The sequence below is a fragment of the Myiozetetes cayanensis genome, unplaced genomic scaffold, assembly GCF_022539395.1.
Source record: "Myiozetetes cayanensis isolate MyiCay16 unplaced genomic scaffold, myiCay2020 scf7, whole genome shotgun sequence".
In the NCBI taxonomy this organism is placed as follows: domain Eukaryota; kingdom Metazoa; phylum Chordata; class Aves; order Passeriformes; family Tyrannidae; genus Myiozetetes; species Myiozetetes cayanensis.
In genome coordinates, this window is record NW_026087964.1 from 31036017 (window position 1) to 31054134 (window position 18118).

At 34.9% G+C, this 18118-nt stretch overlaps 1 protein-coding gene across 1 annotated transcript in view; it reads right to left on the reverse strand.

Moving 5' to 3' along the window:
* Positions 1-18118, reverse strand: part of TENM3 (teneurin transmembrane protein 3) — a 1298714-nt gene that overhangs the window by 705769 nt on the left and 574827 nt on the right. The window contains 1 exon segment of the mRNA XM_050338169.1: positions 6059-6145. The gene's annotated coding sequence lies outside the window, so the exon portion shown is untranslated.

Here is an 18118-nt window from a genome sequence, read left to right on the forward strand (position 1 = left end):
AGCCCAGATGGTTCTGGGCTCTTTGTAAGCTGAAACACCGAAGATGGAACTTCTACATCTGGCAGAGGGTTGGCCATGGACAGTAAGGACTGTGACACAGAATGGGTTTCCTGTCAGGAATGCTGACCTATTTTGTTCGGACATGTGTGGCTGTGTGTCCAATCATGAGTTGTTATGTTAGTGGTAAACCAATGGTGTGTGTACATGTGTTATCTAGAACTGTTTAAGAGTAGCTGCACTGTTGTAATAAAGAGCTGGTACCACGAAGCCGTGTCACTATCCTGCCTCAACCGCGACAAACAGGAAGAACAAATGGCAAGAAGAAGGAAGTAGAAATATCCCTATTTCATATATATATGAAGGACCAAGACCCTATGAGATAAAAATGACTTACTTGGAGTCACACTGTATGTCTGCAGCAATACTTCAATATTTACACATTTTGAAAAAGACACAGAGCATAAAACTAGTATAAATAGTAAAAAGAACCCACAGTACCGCATACAGTGGTGTCGTTTTTTTCTTGTTGGAGACCAGATAAACAGTTTCAGTTTTCTTTGCAGATTTATGTTGTGCAGTATCTTGGCAGGACAAACAACTAGAACACAAATGGGGAGGGAACATTTTTCAAAGTAATGATCACAGTTGTCTATTCCCTCTTTGAAAATGAGTTTCCATAAAGATAAAATTTCAATGTTGTCAAACTGGACAATTTGCACCAAATAGTTGACACTAGCCTATAATATTCAGGCTTTCTCAGTTACACTGAGTCATCCAGATCTTGTCTTACTGCTGCAAAACCTTTTCTATCTCCTTTATTGTAATATTACCCTGATTTCTACATCTTCCTTCTTACCTTCCTCCTTCAAAGCAACCTGTTCTTCTCCTTCTTCCTATGCCTCTCCACAAACCTCAGAGCACTTTGCAATTCTCCTTCCCAAATACCAGAAAAAGGCATAGATTGCTTTGCCAGAAAATGGGAATGAGGACAAACAATACATGTGAGTAAACAGAAGTGCACTGGTACTTCTATTATATTTACAAAAGTGGGGAAGCCAGCGGGTGAGAGTGCAGAAGGCAATGTGTTTCTGCACTTAACTAACACACATGAACATCTTCCCTGGCTGTCTGGCTGGCCAGGCAAGTTACATGCAGCTTGTGTGCAGAATGCCTACAGCCACACCTACTCCCTTCTGCTGGTGCAGGCCAGGAGACCAGCACAGTGTGGATGGTCAGCCAGGCAGGCAGGACACCCTCGCAGCTCCTTGGCTTCAGAGAAACGGAGCATACCTACATCTCCTCAGCTGGTTTTCAGACTGGAGCTGACCTCAAGTCTGAATAACTTTCCTTATGGAAACAAATGTGTGAGGTATACATATCAATTAAATTCAGGATTTGCACATTTACTGTAATTTAGTGACCTACTCGTTCAGCTCCGCGAAAAACAGCTGCCTTTCTACAGATGAAGGTGTTAGAGATGGCCCTTTTATGAAGTAATCAGTTCAGAAAAGATCACATTAAGGCATTAGACCTGTTATTAACCCCTAAAAGTTATTTTAGTTGGATACTAATTTTTTTTCACTTTATTAAGAGTTTTTTAGTATTACCCCATGCTGGTTTAAATACTTTGCAAACAGGAGGATTACAGTCTTGAACAGGGAACTAATGACTATTCTGACTCTTAGATTAAAGAAGACTTCAGAAATTCAAGTGATATAAATATCTTCCATAAATACTGAAGAGAGAGTGTTGTTTTCAAAAGTTTAGTAAGCTTTACTTTAGGCAAAAGAAGAGAAATATAGCTGAAAAGCAGGTAAACTATCCGTACAGTCTGTAAAAATTATTACATAATATTTCTATCCCACCCATCTGTATTATGTTAATAAGAAGGCATTAAACAACAGAAGAAAAGCTGATGAAAGAACAAGAAAAAAACCTTTGTACATGGAGCTCGGATGTTTGACATAAAGACAGTGGATAGCAATGAATTACTAGTTGTTTTTACACCATGTTTATTGAAAGCATATCTAGAATGTATATTAGTACTGCCTTGGGAGGAATGATTTCTGCAGTGTTTTATTGTCAAAATAAGTTCTTAGGATTTCACTGTTGAATCAAAATTCTTCATTAAATTTTAAACACTACAATGTCTTTTTAGCCATTGTGCCAGTATTAAGAGCAAGGGTACAGGTAATGTGTGGGTATATATAAATGTACATGCATATATATGCATATATCTGGTGGGAATTTATGGAAAATGCAAAACATATTCAAAAGCAACTGACTATTAGCATAAATGGTACAGTGAGCTGCTCTGCAATTTTTCTACCTTTTTTTGCCACTACATGAATTGAACTTCTAAGCTTACTGGTTCTGCCTTGGGCAGAAGTGGCACAAATTTAAAAACTGAGGGTAAAGCAGTCTTATCATTTGATCTCATTTATTTATTTACCATTTAAATTAAATCCCATGATCTTGTGGAAACCGTCACAATATTTAGCTTACTGTAAGGCTGGGAAATCATCTTTTTTGTTTTAAGATAGAGAAGCTGTTACACTCTCCTTGTCTTTGTCTTGACACATGCAAATACAAATGGAAAATTCTTGTATTAGAAAAGGAAGAGAACTACCTAATTGTAGATGAAAACTATTACCAGCCAGGAACTATGTATTAGTGTTCTCTTAACCTATCACATCACATTTGCTTTCATTCTCCTACCACATTGATATGTAAGTTTGTGGGAGATGCAGCAGCAGAAGGGCATGCTAGTTTTATTATAATGTTTTGTTATTGTAATGATATTTCATGACAACAAAAATTCCGTCTACAAAAAGGAAAATATCTTTTCTTCAGTACCAGAGCACTGTTCTTGAGAACGCCAACAACATAGTGACATCAAGGGCACTTCACAGACAGCAGTAAGATTTTAAACCAGAACAAACAAAATTCACTAAATCTTGTGCATGCAATCAGCCTGTTTATTTTCTAAAAGATAGAAAATGAAGGTTACTGAAGGATGTCCCATTAGAAAACTATGAAATGGTAGAACATAAAAATCGTCTTTTGGGGGGAAAAATAATAAATGCCAATTTTAAATTTCCATACTTTCATGTCATGAAGAGTTTCAAATAAAATTGAATTGAAATTTACTTGAAATCCAAGCTGAGTAAACAGCACTGGCATCTCAGGTTCCTGATGAGTAATAGCTTTGAATTGCAACACAGCAGTATCTAAAAGGGCCCATTTTTCCTTATTCTTTCCATGGTGTTCTGTTTCCACAGGAAACAGGAAATTTCCCTGGTATTATCCAGCTTATTTAAAAACCCTTGGGTTTTTAAATAAGGTGGATAAAAAAGAGGAAATTCTTTTGTTACACAAATAACATAAGAATGGCATCAATCACAGTCTTACTTATCATAGAACCATAGAATCAACCGGATTGGAAAAGACCTCCAAGATCATAATGTCCAACCCTTGATCCAACATTGCTGTGGTTACTACACCACTTGCCAGACTTCAGTATAGCTCCAGCAGCTGCTTATACCTAGCTTGAAACTTTACAGTTGGTTTGAGATAAGGTTCTTTGATTTACTTAATTCTAATTTTATAAAGAAAAGCTGGATACATTCAGTGACACAAAGTCAAGACAGTAGCTAGGGCACTAATCTGTGGTCACTCTACATTCACTCAGCAATAGTAACAAAGTGACAGACGAAGGACAAGTACAACTGACACCAGCAAACTCTGGAATCAGAGTATTCATCTGGAATAAGCAGATACCTATTGAGATCTCTTCTGAGCTGGGAGAAAGGATTCCGGGAAACTGCAGGAAACTGAATCAGTTTTCCAAAACGTGAGTGAGGAGCCTTATGATCAGATCACAGAGGAAAAACCACAGTGAAAACAGTGAATTGGAGTGCCTTCCTTTTTTTTTTTTTTTTTTTTTACTGTGCATTACATGTTTGAAAGTATCCCAAAAGAATCAGGGCTATTTTTTTTTTTTTTTAGAAAAATAAGTTAGTTTCCTATTTTCCAAGTAATTTTTTTATTTCTTTTAAAAAGTACTTCTGTTTCAGTACAGATTGGTTGGTACAGCATAAATGAGCAGTTCTAAGTCCTACAGTCTGAGAGAAAGCAGGATAATGCAACCCTTGAATGTCACATATTATCCCTTTGCCTTCCTTTCAATCTGTATCGGGTTGTGATTAACCTTTCAAAACCACAGAGCATGTTGTCATGGCATGAATTGTGACGTGTCATGGTGAATCATGGCATGAATCTGGATATTCCTAATTTGGGAAATCACAAACATTTCTTATGCTGGTTAAAACAACTTTTTTTTTTTTGTCTGCTATATGTAGAACAAGATTTCATTATGGGTTGAACTTATAACTTCAAATATATTGAAAACTTGATAAGCATATATAAAATTTTTACTCTGTGTTGCTATTTATGCACTAATCACAATTTTTATCGCCCTGTATTTAATGAAAGTTATCTTCGATTGCCAGTGTTTCCTAAAAAGGCATATTCCATAAGTTAAGGGTCATTAGGACACAGAAATCCTTCAGCTAACTTATTATTCTTGGGAATATTCACCACATCAACCTAAGGAGATGTTGGTAATGTGGTTTCTAATTTGGCAGTTCAGAGCAACCAAAAAAGGTTGAATGTGCTCAGTCTACTACTGTAAACTGCTAAGGCATTACCCCAATATGCTTTCAGTATATTTTAACATACTAAAAATGACAGAGTAACAAATGCCACACGTTTCTATACTGAAATCGTGCTTATCACAAGATTAATGAAGCTGCTTTTCCTGATAAACCAAGTTGACTCAACAAAACCAGTAACCATTGGCAAAAGCAGTGTAGGTGGGGGGTAGTTCTAGGACTCTTTGAACATCTCTGAATAAGTCTCTCTTTCTAGAAAGATATGACTACTATTGGGAAAAAGTTGATGACATATGGTATGTTTAAAAATGGAACTTGTGACTTTTCTGATGTTACTCTCCATGGATATAATTCTTCAAGTTTCACTACATTATTTGTGCTTTTCTTTTTCTGCTTCATCTCTATATTATTTTGCAGTTTTGTGTACCTGATTACAGACACAGTACCTCCTTTCCCTTCCCTGCCTTTCCTTCTTTCACATATAGTCTACTTGAGACAGATTAAAATTATTCAGGTGTTACATTTATTTTCCTTTCTTTGAAAAATAAATATGACCTTTTCTTGAAATAGCAAGATTTGAAACTAATCTGCTTGTCACAGCTGAGATTTTGACCTGCTCCCTAAACTGCACATTGACTTCTAGCTCTGAGCACTGATTTTGATGGTGATGTGTGTCACTTTGCTGCAGTGGCAATTCAGGTAGAAGCCATTTATCATTTCTGAATATAGAAAGTGCTTGGTGTGTTACTGTACGGACTTATTCATAAAATAATAAAGATCAAGAGAAGCAGTGTATCTTACCCTGCAAGGATCAGGATCAGGACCAAAACATCTACTTTCTATTCTTGCTTTATTCAATGAAAGACAGTAGTTTGCATGTGTTTCAATGGCTACTTGCTGATAAAAAGAATAAAGTAAGACTAATAATTATTTATTTTTATAATAAATATTGATGCAGATCAATATTTTGTTTTCTGTGTTTATATTTTATTTATGTCTTTCTATATAGGTAGACCAAAAAAGGCAATGACAATATGATTTTTTTCCCCATTTTTCTCCTTACTAGAACATACAAAATATATCAACAATGTTTCAGCAGATTTCTCAGTTCCATGGCTTTTCTGTAAAAATCTCACATGGGAATATTACTATGACCAGACTTACGAACATAGAATGACCAGAAAATTCACAAATGGTATAACAGAGAGGCTAAACCCCACCCAGGTCAGACACCAAAAAGAAAATTCTGTTACTTTTGTAAAAAGAAAAAAAAAGTACATTCCAAGTTAAAAAAATAATCAAAATTTTTAATAAAACACATAAATTTCAGTTGAATTCTATAAGAAGTATGTTTTTTGGAAATATATTGAAATTAAATTTCATACCAGGCCTTGCTCAACACAATGACAGCTCAGCAGAAATGTTGTCCAAACGGAACTATTAAAAGGTCAAATCATGGAGAAATGTAGGGCCTGTAACAAAACAAAAATAGGGATTTTGCATCTCTGATCAGCAGTCTCAGTTTCTATTGTGTTACACTCTATGAACTCAGAGAAGTTAAGAGCTTCAGATTGATACAGACCACCCGTGAAATTCAAAAAAACCATTGTCTCTCTGTGCCTTAGTATCATACCTGTAGAATACTTCATGGCTGAGCTGTGAGTATTAAGTTATTGTTATATTTATCTTGCTTCAATTCAATATTATAAAGTATATTTCAGACATTATTGAATCAGTTTCTCAAGGGCAAAAATCATCCAGTCCCTTAACAAAACGCTTCAAGTGCCTCCTAAAAAAGCCAAGGAACTCCAAATTTATGGCCCATTGTTTAACCTTAGTTTGGTCTCTATGTATACACAATATAGTATCGTAGAGTTTGGCTGAATGATCTCTTCTGCGTTGCCCACAAGATCAAGGTAGGCTGCAAACGGGTGACGAATTCATGTTAATCAGGCAAATATGAAGTAGAATCATAATTGCTGAAATCCATGACGATCTTTGAGACGATCCTCTAGGGATATAAAATTTATGACCCACTGAAAATTTACATATTAGGAGTATCTACTACAAAATATTCTACGATTTCCAGGGGCTAGGAGCATACACATAGGTAGCATGGTAAAAACTGCAACGTCACTGCTGCTCCAGGCTGGTTTACTTGGCAGTAAGAGGCAAACTTACTTAGGAAGGGCTTTGAGGTAAGTGTGTACTGACATGTTGATGAATTGCAATTTGTTACAATGGCTATACATCAAGCCAAAATGTTAATGGCAGATCTGGAGAATAACATCTACTTCCAACTTTTGACTTAGTCCATGCTGTACTAATCCATGATAACAAAAATTAGGAGAAATGGGAAGAAAGAAACAGCTGCTGTTACTAGACATTTGTTATTTCTTAATCTGAAAACTTAAAATTGAGTTATTTTATGAAGTGGAGAAATACAATAACTGCATAGTACATTTGAGTATTTTGTAAATAAAAACATCATTTTCTGTGCATAAAATGGATGCTAACACTCATTTTTTTGTCACATATCTGTCCCATAATGAATACAAACATATTGGGGTTTATAGATTTTTAAACCTGTTTTCAAAAAAAGAGATTTTTTTTCTTTATTTATTCTTCAAGAGGACATCGTTAATATATAGTCATAGTTATTATTCCAAATTTTACCTCCTGGGGAAAATTGACATGAAGACAATCTCACTGACTGTTTGTTTTTTTTTAACTCTTCAAATGAATATTTTACCAAGGTAGGTCATAATTTCCAGGATACCTAGCATGGCTTTACTTGTATTCAGAAAGGGTAGGCAATTGCTTTGATTACTGCCTTTTTCTGTTATCCTTTTCAAAGACTAAGAAATTAATTCATCTGTAGGGTTACATGCTCTTTTAAAAAATAGTTCTGATCTTTATATAGTAATGTAATTTAAATTAGTACCTAATTCTCCAAAGTCCACAATTTAGGACAGTGCAGAATCTACTGCAGCAACTAATTAAACACTTACTGTAAGGTTAAGTTTTTCATTAAATCAATAGGCCCCTAGTGTCAGTTACAAAGCCCTAATTACTATGCTGTAAATTTAGATTGAATTTGAATTAAGGACTGATTTCAATCTAACCACAGCATGTAAATATTGTAAATTACCAGAATTACAGTTCAATAAAATTGAATGGATTTCACTTTAGATAAACTAAATGCAAATGAGCCTAAGGAAAAAAAAAACCTGCAGAAATTTCCCAAACATCTGCACAAGAGACTTACATGTGAAGTCTATAGTACACTGCTTTGGCAAAGAGCATGCCAGAGCTTCAAAATGCTGCCACCGTTTACTCTAAAATGTTTTAAATATTTCATTATCTGTTCTGAAAATGAATAAATTTAATCTCTCCCAAGTGATCAAGTAAAATGATGGCTAATGTGCCCACTTACTGCGTTGCTTTAGTTTGATGACTGTATTGTTGTGCTAAAGCACAGTATGAAATCAGGTTATCAGGTTATAACTGGCAGGGATAAAAAAAAGCAGTGCTGGGAAACACAAAACAACCCATTTTCAAGGCATGAATCATGCACTTTGAAGACTCAGAAAAAGTGTAAAAATTACAGACAATGGCACTCTAATCAAACAAGTGCAAAATTGAAAATAATTGGGAGTTTGTGGACTTTCATTCACCTTCAAACAAGCACTGTATCCACAGGATATTAATAAATTTGGGGAAACAGGCAATATGCTAGGTTACATAGAAAATGAAAAATCAAAAATACCTGTATTCAGGGTCACACATACGATTAAGAAGTTTCTACTCACCTGCTTACATTCTTTCAATATATGCAACAAAATATATCAGAAGCCTTAAGATGTCACAAAAAAGTTAATTAAAACAATGCCTAATTTTTTTACACTTTATACTTCATTAATACAGTTAGATAACATAATAATAGAAGGTGACTCAAAAATAAAAGCATAAATTAATATTATCATGAATGCTCAGAAAGGGCACGGATTAGGGAAATTAAGGATAATTTTTATGATTTTGTGTTTGAGAGATGTGGAACGTAAACTCAGAACTAGAAAGTAATGAAGAAATAATAATAATCTTCCTTCAAGAGTAACATCCATTATTCTAATTTCTACCACAAATAAAATTATGCCACCTGATTCTTTACTACAGTTATGATTTTGTTTCTTTTTTCAGAGCACATTCTATGGGGTCTTTAATCTGTCCATGCCTCACAAAGTTAAACAGTGCCAATGTAGTTTGCAGGCACATGGCGTGTGTCTGATCATTTACAAGCTGACAGCAACACACTTCCTAAAACTCTTATTTCCTGTGATGTAAAAATTGTATCTCAAACCACAGAATGTTTTAATGACTTCATGTCATCAAGAAAGGTAATAATACTTCAGCTCAGCTTCATCAGCTGATCCTGGTAGCCAAAGGTAGTAAGTAATTTACTATGTGTGCCCCTATGTAGACATTTCACATTAGGAAAATCAAACCATTCTGTGAAGTGCTCATCTTTCAGCCCACGGAATGTTAAATTACTGACTGCAAAGGAAATGATATTTCACTTAAGTTTGGAATTTTGCACAACTGGAATGAATGGACCAAGCTGCAAAAAACCCACAAAGTAGATAAGAAAAAATGACTTGTGACACTTGCCAGAAAAGAAAATAAGGTGTGTTTATACCACCTACAGTACATATAGTATTTTGCTAAATGTAGGCGATATGGTAGAATGACTAGTTTTACAATTGTCCTTCATATCTCATAAGGGGCCCTTTTTCTATCAGCTTTTATGTTGTACCCTAGTCCATAGGACAAGATATTTCCTACTGTGATTCTGCTGTTCTGGCTCCTATGCTTACTCCTTAAGACTAGAAGAACCATCTCTGCTCCTGGGTCTCTACTCCTGAGCAAAGGTAAGCAGGAAATATTAATGACTGATGAAATAAATTTCAATCTCTTTAAATTCACAGAATAAATAGATGGTATGATTTGGATCTTACTCTCCAAAGTGCAAATGACTACACATTTCCAGTTCTGGAATTTAGATTGAATTATGAAATTACATAAATTTCTGGGGCACAGCTGGTTTTCTTTGAGATAATTTATTTGTGTTCATGTTCTGCATAATTTGTTTTCCAAAAAAAAAAGTATGGTTCAACAGTCTGATTAGCTAACACATAATGAAATGGCCATGCTATGGGCTTGTATTTGACAACTGATAGTGTTAATGGAAAAGAAAATATTTTGAAAAGTCTTCTGGGAGACTTCTTTCAGACAGCAACTAAGATTTTAATTTTATTCTTGTACAGTTTAAAGTTTAATGGTAGTTCACGATCAGCTTGCTAACAAGTCTCAGCCTCTTGCGAAAATGCTTTTCCAAACAAACACGGACAAACACTCACTCTCCAAAAATTATATCCCTATGTAATACCTGGAAAATGGAATGTTTGGAGTTTGCCTTTCTATTACTGTATAACGTCTATGATACCTGGGTATCAAATCATACAATTAGAACTGTACAGCCTAAATACAGTGAAGATAAATAGCTTACAGTGTGTAGTCTGCAGAAAAGAAGTGTGGAGTTATAAAAGGAAATCAGTAACTAAAGTCATCCTTAATGGTATTAATTCAGGAGTGAAAATTTCAAAATAAAAAAGTTTGAAAGACTTTTCTTGGCGATTTATTTGTATGATGAATCACAGACTAGAATCTCAGAAAAATTTAGATTGGAAGGGATCTTTGCAAGTCATCTAGCCTGATCCTCTATTCCAAAGTTAAAATATGTTTTCCAGGGCTTTGTCCAACCCAGTTTTGAATATCTGAGGGCCCTCTTCCACAGCCTAGCCCCTCTCGCCTGGTGATAAAAAAATACACCAGCTGGAGTTTCCTTTGCTGATGACCTCTTGTACTTTTACTCTGCATCTGAGATGCAGAACCATGTTCTCCACCATGATACAGCTGAAAGCAGGAATTAGATCTTTCTCTTAGCCTTCTCTTCTGCAAGCCAAGGAAACTCACTTTCCTCAGTATTCTTTTGTAGATCAGATTCAGCTTATTAGTTTCTCTTGCAGCTGGGAGGTGGAACTGGACACAAATTCTGAATACAGAGGAATAGTCATTCCCCTCGGCCTGATGGTTCTGCTGCTCCCCACTGTGTTGTAAACCTGCACTGCTACAAGGGCAGTATCAAAACTAAAACATTTATTATCTGAACATCTGTGATTACCATTTATCTAGATGTGGGAAAAAATGGTAAAGTAAGCGACAGTGTTTCACTTATCAAGCACATGATTTTAGTTAGTAGTGAGAATTAATTCCATAATTTTTACTATAGAAGAGTCACGTGTTTGGTAACCCATCACTAAATATTGTAAATAGTTTATAATTTCATCTTATGGTTCTAAAGTGAATTGTTCACATTCTGTGAAAAAAATCTAGCTCTAAATATGAATCTTCCCTGAACAGTGAGCATATAAACCACCACCTATTGTTACTTAAAAATACTAGACAGAATGCTTGGAATGGTTTTGGAGTGCTAGTTGAAACTACCACAGCCAAAAAAAACTCACAAAAAAACCCAAAAAAACAAGCACCCAGCAGTCTGGGACAAAGGTAGCAATAGATATATTAGTTTTTCAATGTATTTTGTAGTAACAGTTATTATGGATTTAAATTAAAATATATTTTAGGATAGGCATTAATAGATCACACTGGCAACATGCACTTGATTTTCTTTTCTGTCAGCTTTGGGTTATGTATGCATTTTAACATTTAACTTCACTACATGCAAAATCCAGCAAAGAAAAGTGTGCATAAAAATATACAGGGCATTACTTATTTATATGTAAAACCTTTATTCTATTTTGTTATTTTAGATTAAATCACGTTTCAATTCTATTCTCTCAGGGAAGCACTAACAGTTTGAGCTCAGCGTGAAAGCCATCAAACACTTGAGCTGAAATTTAGATTGGGCAATTTTGCCTGGTGAAGTAGAAAAGGACATGTGGAATGGCAGGGAACAGAATGGCTCATGGAAAGGCAGATGTTTTAATAACTTGTTGTCTAGTGGGAGCCTCAAATATCTAAATTTAAACACTGCAATATATTAAAGTGCATTGTTGTCAAGGAGGGTATACTCCTTTGCCTTATGAATCAGTGTAAATGTGCATATTTTATGTGTGTGCACACTTTAATACAACATGTATTTTACAATTGAAACTAGAATTAATTGGAAGGTGTTGAAAGAGATTATCTCAGACTGCAAAATTTGGCTCAGGTCTTCATTGCAAAACACATCAGATCAGAGTCCAGGGAATTTTCAGTCCTGAGTTTTGACTTGAACCTGTCTTCCTGTGTGAGTGGACTGATGATATACTTGAGATCTCATGCCTACTAAGATCCTTTTGGTTTCAACATATCAATCTCCTGTTAATTCACACTAGGATTTAAAGTATATTTGTCCTGAAGAATATTGCTGGAAGTATGCAATCAATTTTCTGAAAAAAAAATGTCCAGAGAGAAGGTAACTCTTAGGCTAACTTCTTTACAGAAAAAAATCTCTCAGAATGTCTGGAAACAGTGAGTTACTATAATTCACTCTGATTGCATAATTTACAATCTGTCAGAATTAAGATGACTAGGGAAGAAAAATTTTATTAATAAGCTAGCTTCCCATATGTTCATGAACAATTGGGTCCCTTTAAAGAACAATGAAGGCCTTGTCACTTGACTTTTGGATATATTACACCAGTATTTATACACTGTTTGGTGACACAGAACTCCTAATCGACGTCACCTTTCACACTTGTCATCTCGCATGCTGTCCCTATTTTCTAGAAGTAACAGACTATGTGTTATGGATATTGAAAATATTTTAGGTATACAAAGAAGAAATAGTAAAGAAAAGCTATTTTAAAAATATACTTAATATTGAGGGCTCAATTTATGGTTTATCAGAAATGTGGATGCATTAAATAAAAAGGCAGACGGAAACATTTCTACAGATAGGGTGACAAAGTGAAATTGGGGATAATATTTTATGAAAGTTAATGACTTATAGAGTATACTAGAATGATTTAAAAGGTAATAATTTTTACTTTGTAATAGTATTTACTTGATAGTAATTACAGGACAATGCAATAAAAATCTGCATAAATAAATCCCAAATAAAGTCTTGCAAGCCTTGTGTATCTGCACATTTTCGGTGGTATTTTGAATTCTGTTTTAGGGAGTGGTTTTTCAGTTAGGGTTAGCAGAGCCTGTTGGTTAAAGAAGAATTAAAGACTGGGTAAGCTTAATGGAATATTCCTACACAGAGATATCACTTCTGGATCAGCAAGTCCTTGAGCTAGATACTACTGCAGACTAAAAATAAATTAATGGAGAAAATAATTTCTCCCTTTTCTTTTTGCTTCTGATTTCCCCTCCTTTTTTTCAACTCTTATCTAGGTCTCTGGTATGCCAGGTTAGATGGATTTCAAGTCTGGCCATTCATGTTCTTATATCCCAGTGTTAATAGACACAGTCTGAGAGCTTCCACAGGAATCACATGAGAAGCACAAAAAAGCAGCTCTGAGCTAAAGCAAAGAAAACATGACAAGACCTTGGCTGAAAACACATGGTAGACAGAATTTGTGACCAGGTTGTTCAGTCCTTACATAATCTAGTAGAGGCAATTCTTCAGGATTTCTCTTGTTGGATTAGTAAGATATCTGTAGAAACTCTGTATTATAAATAGTCCCTTCTTATGCCTTTGTTCAAGAGGACAGAGCTAACAAGGTGCTTAATGCTTCTGCAAAATCTTTCTGTAAACAGATCCCAATCACTTTGTGCTGCATCGCTTTCAAGCAAGAAAGCAGCCTAGAGTTGCTGCTTGCTGCTGAATGGCACACAGACTACTGTGGATAAAAAAAAGCTGCATCTCGAAGCTTCACTCCTTTTTCAAGCCCTCTTTTGTTGGATGGGAGTCTAATGGGCAAGATTACATTCAATCCTCTTGTTTCAGGAGAAAATCTAGCATTGTCAATCAAGTAAGAAAAAACTGAAGGTAGGAAATGTGTGACAGGTATTCTGCAATAGTAACAACCATAATTACAAGCACCTTAGTTAAGTTAGCTCTGAAACAGTTAGGACTGCATTTGGGAGCTCCTTGAATAACATTTGCCCCACTTATCTTCCATTTCAACTTAATATTCGTAGTGCTAGTGTTGCCTATATCATCAATGTCAAAAACTAAAAAGTCTTATCTTCAACTTTCATTCCAGTGCTTCAAAAGAGCTTTGAATTTGCATCTTACTCTAGGGAAGATGTAGTTTAAAAACATTTTTGCCCAGCTTGCTCCATTAATTTCTGAGGAAAATGCACCTACTGCTGTGAATATGACAGTTCTCAACCTTGGTGTTTTTACAGGATGTCCCTCCCTAGGGAACAACCAACACCATTCTGACTTACACTGCTGGAACTGCACCTCCTGCTGGGTAATCAGCTACTGCAGCACTAAGGGAGAGACCTCGGTATGATTAACTGGATGCCCCTTGTGAATGCTAAGGAAAAGGAGAACTGCAAGTTTTCTTGGGGGAAAAAGTGCTTTTAGTAATCATCTATTTTCAATTCAAGCAGCTAATTTACAGTTGCATAGAGCTGCTCAATTACCAGCAGCACTTAGTATTTTATACATCTCAGTAAGCTTTAACTTAAAATAATATTCATCACATCTATCAAATATATTTTTCTCCCAATTATTTCTGTGAGTCAAGAACAAAATTCATTTTGTAATGATTATCTGACTCAGGTAAAGCTGATTTTCTATTACTCTAGGCCAAAGCCACTGACAAGGGCACAAAAAGGATTATTTTTCAGCAGTTCTCAGCTCAGCTAAATCAGCAGATAATGCCATCTATGATGCACAGTGATCCTGACCTAAAGCCCTCCTCATTGTTAATGTTTCTTACATCTCAAATATGCCTCAATGGTGGAAAAACTTTCTATAGATACCTTTGGGCATCAAGAAAAATTAATCTTTTAGAATTCTTTGGATTTTATGCTGTTATTTTATTTTAGTTGTCTTCCATCCCAAATGGCACTGTTAATTAACACATGAAGACAATATTTTTTATAGTTAGTGGTGCTAATTTAGTGTACAGTTTTATTATATACAGACCATAAAATAAAGACTCCTTGTATTCCTATTAAAAAAATAACAAAATCAAAACCGAAGTGCAAAACCCAGAAGTGAAACATCCAAAAGAAAATTAGTTTCTCTGCCAAAGAGCAAATAAAGCAAAAAACTTCATTGTAATTGACTGCTATGGACAACAAAAGCAGTTTCTCTTCATCACCAGCAGAAAAGCATGTGGACTTTCAACTGAAAATTCCATTTATAGTTGAATTTATTGTTTGAATTTTTATGCTGTGACATTTGAAGTGAATCATTCGTTGGTTTAAGAGATTTTCAGTCATTAGTTAAAAGAAAAACTCATTTTCATTTTAGAAGTGTTAATCAATCATTTAGATACTGTTTAAATTCTATTATTTTTAAACTTAAATATGTACATTAGTAATAGGATACCAGTGACACATAACATGAACAGACTCCATTTTGCCCAGCGTCCTCTTCAACAAAAAGCTGCATAATTTTAAATTTTTGCATGATTTTTGTTTCTGTTAATTACGTTGATTGTCATCAAAATCATGCAACAAACAGTAATGTACCTTACAGGTGTCTCTCAGTTAATGAAGAATTATCATTCTGTTTTAAATATGGGGAAGTTGAGATACATAGAAGTGTAAAGGTTTATAGGGTATTCTGAGTCTGAGCTAAGGCCAAAAAGCAAATAATTTTGTAATTCTGCTACATGATTACTCTAATAAATATGATATAACCAAAGACTGTTAATGTTACAGCATTTTAAAGTTATCTGGTTACTTCTTAAATATAGTTACTTTTTGTAAAAAAGGCTTTAGAACTCAGTAGGAGGGTTAACATACTATGAAGATACCATTTTGTCCTTAAAATTCCTGTTTAAAGTATTTCTTTTTCACATTCTATGTTATACAGAGAAAACCTTGGTATTAGTTAGTTTGCAATTGTTTGAGGTCAATTCCTATCACACCAACTGAAATCATCTCGTCGTTCCCTTGAGCTTTGCCATCTGACTCTGTCTTGCTTTGACCAGCATGCCTCATTTGTTCCTTGAACTTTCTGATATTCCCAGTTCTCTCTCTCTCTCCATCTCTTGCTTGGTATTCAATCTAATACCTTTTAAGTAATTAAGTACATTAAGTAGATGCAGAAGGAAGGCAGAGAACAGGATATGACATGCCGTTTCCTAGTTTCTTTACAGCTGATGAACAGGCTAGGTAAGATAGTCACTCTGATGCCTCGCCTGCTTTTGGAGCTCAGGAACCTTGCATACTTTGATATAAAACCATGCAGTCTGACTTAAAGATGCTGTTTGTGAGATCCTGTATCATTTATACAAGAAAACTTAATAATTAAAAGATCAGTGTAATGTTTGCGAGTTGTTACATGTGAATGCATCCAGAGAAACACCAAATACAGGCTGGTATAGATTCTTTATATTGCAATAGTAGTAGTACTAGGTTTCATCTTCTGATATCTGATTACTATAAACTATTTTACAAATAATTTTTACATGAATTAATAAAAAATACCCCTCTGAAATCATAACTGACCCTGCTTTGAGCTGGAGGTTGGAGTAGGGACTCCCAATGTCCCTTTCCACCTAAATTATCCTACAGTCTAAAAAAGCCTGTGTTTTTCCCTTCTGAACTGGGGGGAAACCAAAGCAGAGAGTCATTTTTTTCTTTTGCACTGTTAACAACATCTTCACATTTCATAAGAGCAGTACTTCATTTTACTCTACACACTTTCCATATTTGCCTTCTCCCAAATGAAAGAAATTGTTATTTTTCTATTCTTTTCCTCTTTCTTATTTTCCCATCTTGCCTTATTTTACATATGATATTTCTTATCTGTTTGTTCTAAATTCTCAGTTCTTTTCTAGTTGCAAAGTCCCTTTTTCACTGAGTAACTTTGATCAATGAAAACTGCATTACTAAAACCTGTTTCATCAGACCATCCAAATCATAATTCCTTCTTTCTGGTGATCACTAAAAACTCTTTTGGTTGTTAATTTTTATCCTATTTACAAATTTCATCATCTGATTGATAATTTTAATTTAATAATTTGTATCTTTGCTTCCGCTGGAACCTCTGTATAAAACAACATCACAGAAACGGTCCCCATAGTCTTTGTTCTGGGGTAAATAAAACTCCAGTTCAGAACCCACTTACTGTAATGTTCACAGATAATTATGAGAAGATAAAGAGCAAGCTGATAACTGATCACATTCTGTTTGAATAATAAAAATAAGGTGGTATCTTCACTAGGTTTTCTCTCTGCTCTCATCATTGGCTATGCCTATCAAATGTGGTTTTAGCATGTGTTTAAGCTTTCTGGTGCATGGGCTGCATTACAAAAACTGACAATAGCAGCATGGTTCATCAGGTGAGAAAAACACGTTGATGCAGAGAAGGTTAATTAATCACATAGCAATTAATAGTCCTTGGAGACAGGAATGATATCTGTAGATACAGGTAAATGCATAAAAGATAAGTTGGTCATTATAAAAGAGTCAGTTAAAAAAATCCTACCAAACGAAAAACAAAAGAAGTATAGAGAAGGTGATGGTACAGTGATATAAATATATTCCTAAGTCATAGATAAACTCACACCAGCAAAAGGGTGTATAATAAAAGAACTAGTATATTACATTAGATCATAAATAAATTTGAAATAAATTCTTTAAAGCTTGTGTATTTGAAACTTTCTGTGAACAGAATGCATGAAAAAATCTGGACCCGACAAGCCATGACTGAAATTAAACGTTTGCTTTCTCCTCCTGCTAGATTTAGAAACATAAGATATGCTGCCACCCTGTCAGTCATCTCAGGGTCAGCCAAAAGCCAGTTGACCTGCTTTGAAATTGCCATTAATTTTTAAAAAGTATTTACTGATTGTCATTAAATGGACTAAAAAGAGCACCAGTGAGTAGATGAGGATAAACATATGCAAATAAAGTTATGGGTTGAGATTAAAATATTCTGATAATATTGGATATAGCAGCCTCTGTGGCCTTATATCACGATATCATTTTGCCATTAAGGTGGCTATCCACCTGTGAAAATGGTAAATCACTTTAATTTCTAAATACATTTACTATTTACATGAACTCCTTCATAAACTGTTTTTATCCTCATAGCAACTTCTGTACGGACTAAAGGTTTGGGTTTTTTCTGACTCATCGATTAAGCGATTACACAACAGCACTATACTACACAGTAGTTAGCATCTCAAGTAGGACTATGAACAGAGCTTACTGAAAGTCAGCTTCCTTCAACAGACAAG